At 35.2% G+C, this 6,378-nt stretch overlaps 1 long non-coding RNA gene across 6 annotated transcripts in view; it reads left to right on the top strand.

The window, feature by feature from the left end:
- Nucleotides 1–6,378, top strand: part of LOC146763796 (uncharacterized) — a 51,006-nt gene that overhangs the window by 17,806 nt on the left and 26,822 nt on the right. For all 6 annotated transcript variants that reach the window (XR_014951628.1, XR_014951625.1, XR_014951626.1 and 3 more), the window contains 2 exons: nucleotides 855–933; nucleotides 1,945–2,097. This is a non-coding gene — a long non-coding RNA (uncharacterized LOC146763796). The remainder of the gene's footprint in view (nucleotides 1–854; nucleotides 934–1,944; nucleotides 2,098–6,378) is intronic.

Below are 6,378 nucleotides of genomic sequence, written 5' to 3'. Positions count from 1 at the left end.
TGTGGTGGCACTAGCACTAGGGGGGTTCTGAGTGATGATACATTAAGAGATAAAAGGCTGTGTCGTCTTGTCAATTACATTTGTGTAAATTTGGAGAAATTGGATTGATTTTTCTGGTGCTGAGGTCAAGACCTAACCCATAATTTTCCTTATTGTTTTGTTCCTTTTTTCAGCATGTCATATCAGAACAGCTGACTGCCAAATGTAAAAGGTTTAGAAGTTCTGTTCTGAGAATCACTCATGACAAGAACTGGATAGGAAGCAACCAAGCATTCTAGCTAATTAATATTTTCAGTTCCTAAAGTACAATCACCTAGAAGGACTAATACAGTGTTGAAGCCCTCCTATGATATGAGAGAAACAGTCTTGTTGGAAATAAGCAGACCAGGCATTTGAACCTCAGTCTCCTATCAGTATTGAAATATCGAATTTTGTAGGGCAGCTGTAATTCTTTCCTGAAATAGCTAAGATCCACTAAACATACTGAGTTTCTGAGAAAAAAATTTGTTCCAATAAATCAGTCTTTTCTGACAATAATGTCAACAAATGTTGAAAAATTTCCTCTTAACTCTAATAATCATACAAGGGAGCATCTGACTGCAAATAAAGTGGTGAGCAGAGAAGAGTATTTGTAGGCAGGTGAGATGCATTAAGTGCAACTCAGCAGGGGCTTGAAATTTTTAATTAAAGATGTGTCTCTTAAGATCACTTAAGATCTTTCAGAAATTTGAAGCAGGGGAAACATGGTGCACCTTTGCATAGATGGATAGTTGTCAAAAATTGATACAAGCACAGAGATTTTTCCTTGCGCCAGATCTGATTTAAGTTTGTTCTTTTCTTTTTTGTCTTCACAGAATTGAAGAACTGAGGTTGCAGAAAACATCCAAGATGATCAAGTCCAGCCTATGACTCCAGTTCTTATATCTGTGAAGGGTGAGTGAGCAGCTCCTTCAAAGGAGGTAGTTGGAAGTTGGTTCTCTTATTGTCTGAATTGTCAAATAATTCACTGAATTATTGTTTCCCCTTCCCTTAATTCAGTGCTGCTATGAGTTTGATGGTGCATAAAAACCATCTCACTATGATGTTTTTTTCTGGACTGAAATCTCAGTCTTCTGGTGAAGCTGTAAAACCCTAATTCAAGGAAGTGTATGCCCAGCAAGACCTTCCAAAATGTCTTACAATGTTGAAATCAATACACTCCTCCCTCTGCAAAACAGAGGTACTTCTCAGTAAAATCACAATCACGCTTCAAGCAAGCTGTTCTCAAAGAGGTTGGCTGTTAGTAGTGAGGTGGTTAAAGTGGAGAGAATAGCAAGTAAAAACCAAGTAGGGATTTGGACTGTGGAACTCGAGGCAATTGCTGGCTCAATGCTAAAGTGAGTGTGGTTGCCCAGCTCTGCCTTCCACATCAAATTTCATCTAAGAGAAAAGGAAGGGGAAGTGCTGGATGCCTATGTATAAGCAAGTGAAGGTTTTTCTTCAAGCACAAATCTGTATCTACTTTCATAAATATCAAATGTCTTGAATTTTCAGGCGTAAAGGTACCAAGGGCAGATTGTCAGCTAAATTATATCTGGAAATATTAATTCTGTGAATTCAGCAATCTTTCAGTTTAAAGAGGAAGGAGTTAGTTTCAGAGAAACATAGAAGTATAAAATCATAGATGTGTTTAGGTTGGAAAGGACCTTAAAGGTCATAAAGCTCCACTCCTCCCTTCCAACTAGACCAGACTGGTCAAAGCCCCATCCAGCCTGGCCTTGAGTACTTCCAGAGATGGAACATCCAAAACTTCTCTGGACAACCTGTGACAGTTCCTCACCAACCTTAGGGAAGAATTTCTTCATAATATCCAAGCTAAACCTACTCTCTTTTAGTTTGTGTCCATTCCCTCTTATCCTCTCACTCCATGCTCTTGTAAAAAGTCGTTTTTCATCTTCCTTGTAGGCTCCCTTCAGGTTCTGAAATGCTACAATTAGGTGACCCCAAAGCCTTCCCTTCTAAGCTGAATAAACCCATGGCTCTCTGCCTTTCCACATGGGAGACCTGCTCCATTCCTTCTAATCATTTTGGTGTCTTCCTCTGGACTTACTGCAGCAGGTCAGTATCCTTGTGGTCAGAAAGGATGCCATTTTTATTTGGCAATATCTTGCTGTTATGGAAAACCCCTAAAACTTGAAGGGCAGGGAAAGTTCTCTTTGGTTTTCTTTTTTTTTCATAAATAAGAAAAACTCATAAAATATGTGTCAGATTGGATGCTGTGGGGAGAAAAAAATGTAAAAAGTAAAAGCAACACGGAATTTTCTTTTAAAGGAAGTTTGCGTATAATTTTTTGTTCTTCAGTTGTCCTGCTTTCACATACTTTTGTTCTTTTATTGTTTAGGGCAAGATTGATGATTATGTATAAGTAAACAAAAAATAGGACTTGAATTTCTGTGGGTCCTCATGAGTAGCTGATAGAAACACCCAGTTACTTCCTAGCCCAAGCAACACACAGCTCTGCTGAAGGTATCAAAGCTCTGCCGCAGAACAGTTTATAAATGATCTGGAACTGCTATTGGCCAATAAAGAAGGGAAACTATTCAACCAGGTTTGCAGACATCTGTTACAGAGACAGAAGAATCCGTGTTTAGGTGAGGCTGCAAAGATGATTGTTGACAAACAGGCATCATAACAATGGTGTGTAATGACCAGGTCATTTAAGTATTCTGGTCATCAGGTAAAACAGTGACATTCAGAAATTACCATACTCTCAGCACTTATTTACTTTCTTTTCCATGACTAATTCCCTATAAAAAGAAATAAAGCAAAAAATAAATAAAGCCAGCTGGTAGGGCTGCAAAGCGTTGAATATAAACATTAATGGCAGTGCTTTTTCACTTGCATATCACTTTTAATCTAAGGCTCTTAAAATGACGCACATTAATTAATCTTATGATTCTTTATTGACAACCATAAAAAAAGGCAGATAATACTTCCTGATACTCTAAGAATTAGAGAAACCTAAATCAATGATTTAAGATTCTCAGATATTTTTAAAAGGTGGGTTGGTTTAGATCATATTCCCTCAGAGGTTTGCATCAAAATTTTATTAAACAAAAGTATCTATGAATGTTACTTTTTTTTTTTTTTTTTTTTTTTTTTGTGATTGATTCCAGATTTACTGCTACTTAATTTCTGGGACTACTTTCTTTATCAGATGGTGGCTGATAGGATCATAGAAAGGAAAAAATGAGCTGCCTGAAATCCTGAAGTATTTTTAATTTTGAGTACAAGCAGATTCAATTTTTTCTGTCTATAAGGTGGGGGGAAAAAAATCCAAAACATTAAAAATGAAGTATCTGTCCAGACTGTCTAACCAAACTCTCTGGAACACACTCACAATGGTCTAGATTCATTGTTCCATCACACCTGAGTGACTGTAATAATACAAAACATTCTGTGATGTTAAGAGTGGGAGCTTAATTTCTCTAGAGGTTAATTCAGCCTTCCTGTGATCTCAGTTAACTGGTGAAGTGACTTATCTCTCTCCATTGACTAGACAGGGAGTTGAAGGGAGCTGCATTCCAACTAAAAAGCCCTCAGATGCTTCACAAATTAGCAGGATTAATCCAAGTCTTAACTCTTTGTGTGTGGCCAGATCCTTCATATAATATTTCCATCAGAATACCAGCTTAAGGACACAATTATTTATATACAAATGCAAACAATTTGAGTGATGGCCAAAATATGAGTTTTCTTTTTATAAACTTAGTTTGATTAAGAAGAATTAATCTAGAAAGATGTCAGTAGCCTTGGAAACCCAAGATGTTATCCTTGTTCCTCTGTTTCCAGTAGGATTTTATATCAGTTTTTGTAGAACCAAGTTTTCTCCCCATTTGCTAACAGAGACACCTGCTTTGAGACAGTTCTGGGTCACCTCTACTCTTCAGCCCATGTCAAATTCTCTCTTATTATTAAGAACATTGGTTTTTTGACTTTTGACTCCTTTTCCAGTACATGCAGAGACACACCGTGCTTGAATATTATGTGTAAATATGTATAAATTGCTTTATCTTACATAGAAACTGATTAATATAAATTATGCTATTCATTGTGATATCTTCCAGATGAATGGAACAGTATCAAGAGTATTCTTCCTTGTAATAGGAACAATAATACGTTGTCAATAGACAGATACTTTAATAAGATGAAAAATAAGTTCAATGACAGAAACAATAGATTTCACATGAAACTATATGACAGGGAAGAGGCATTGCATTGTTTGGAACACCTGTGGTTAATTATCATAGCTGAATACATTAAATTCAGTTTCCAACCTCATATATCTTCATAGACTATTTGGCAATATTAAGCGATAAAGGCTTAATAATCAAAAGTACTGAGTTAGCAAATGTTTTCTAATTTTAATAACTTCTTGTTGTAATTACCAAGTCTTGGAGTGAAATTATTTAATTAGAAAGTAATCAAGAAGTGTCTACTGTTAATTGAAGAAATTATAAAAGATCTACATTTTTAATATATTTCTTGGGTAATAAAATTAACATCTATGATAATTATTTTATAAACCATGCTGATAAGAAAAGTTTGATACCAAAATGAGATATTGTGTCTATTAATTCCCATAGCTACATTTGCCTTTGGCAGGTAAAACCCAAAGAAAAGGTACTTTGGACATATCCATTATCTGTCATTTCACATCTTAGCATACTTAAAAGAATGTCCATTCATGCTCACTGCTCCTGTGAGAATAGCAATAATTATCATACCTATTTTCTTCCCAACTAATAAAGTAAGGTTAAATGCATTACTTCATTACTTTAAATCATGGCTATTTATAAGTTAGAATGAAAACTTTTAATCTAATATATTCTTGAAAAAAAAAATTTGATGTATAAGTAATATTTTTAGAAAGAAAGTGAGATATTATATTTTCATAAATATTTTAACTTTTTAGAAATTAAATAGGTGTATTTCAAATCAAAACAAAAAAGGCAAAAATCCATGATTTAAAAATGTTCAGCTAAACCTAAAAAAATTTGAATTTAGAAAAAGTCTGCAGAGCACTGAATAGGATTTATCATTCTTATTCTCCACCTTTTCATTTTTCTCTGTCAGCCAAGTACTGAGAGTAAATGGTGTTTCCCAAAATCCTCCATGGTTATTTCTATGCTGAACCATGCTCAGCAAGTAGGGTGCCAAAAATGTTGAATGTATCATAGGTATAAAACCTTTTTTTTCCTGACTGCTGCTATTTCTGTTAAACATTGCAAGACACAGACCATCCAGTTTAAAACTTCTATGGTGAACTGCTATTCCCTCTGGTGTGTCTGTTAATTTGTCAATGCACGAGAAGTGCAGGATAAAGATCTTCTAACACAGGTTTGTCAGAGTAGACATGGTGTATGTAGGTATCTGAAATTGTACACACTATTAGGTGTATGAAAATCTTGTACTCTAATAAATAAATGCTATTGAAAAATATGTTTTCTATGAAAGGGAAAAATGACCTGCTTGCAGGAAAAGTGACAGAGTTAAAACCACATGCAGAAATGCTTCCCAACCTGCAATAGAAACAATCTAAGAAAATAAATATATTCTAAAAGGGAGAAATGGGCTCATTTTTTATTTTATGAGAATGGCATTATTGGTTTATACCTTTTAGCTAGTTCGCTTGAAAAACACATCTAGTTAATAACAAAGCCAACACCACTATTCTTTTGGTTGCTGGTCTTAATCCTGAAAGACTTTTCAGGCAGTCAACAAATGATGCCATATGACACACATGGTGAATGGTCACTAGCAGGATCAAAAGTGGCATCTCTATCTCTGTACGAAATTCAAATGATGTGTCTAACTAACAAGATTGCACCATGTTGGAGTAGTGATTGACAAACTGTCAGATACTTCAGACCAGATTCACAAATACATGTACATTTTATTTTACCTAATTTATGCACTCTGTTAATGCAATTGTAGTTGTAAAAAATACCCTCACATGCTAAAAAGAATCTACTAAATGCTGTGAACACCTGAATCATGTGTGTGTGACTATTCTCTGGTCAATTCAATTGGCTACTCTACACCCACACCTTTTCTTAATTTGGGAAAGCCTTTGAAACCCAACCAAGCCTAAAATGCAGAAAATATTTTACTTCTCAGAAATTTTCAGATCAAAGTAAATGTAAATTATTTGACCATGAATTTAATTTCTGTTCTGCCTGAATCAGACAGATGACCTTGACACAAGGCATATATTAGGGATTAATGAATGGTTGGTGATAATGATCTCTAGGTGTTCTCTGGGGCAACAGTTCCTGAGAGCTCTTTACAATCCCCAAAAGATACCTTTGGCCTTGAGCATTACAGCCTGAAACAAAT

The sequence above is a fragment of the Lonchura striata genome, chromosome Z (assembly GCF_050655825.1).
Source record: "Lonchura striata isolate lonStrDom1 chromosome Z, ASM5065582v1, whole genome shotgun sequence".
NCBI classification, from domain to species: Eukaryota; Metazoa; Chordata; class Aves; order Passeriformes; family Estrildidae; genus Lonchura; species Lonchura striata.
The sequence above is the reverse complement of the archived record's forward strand: the minus strand, read 5'-3'. Positions and strand labels throughout refer to the sequence as shown.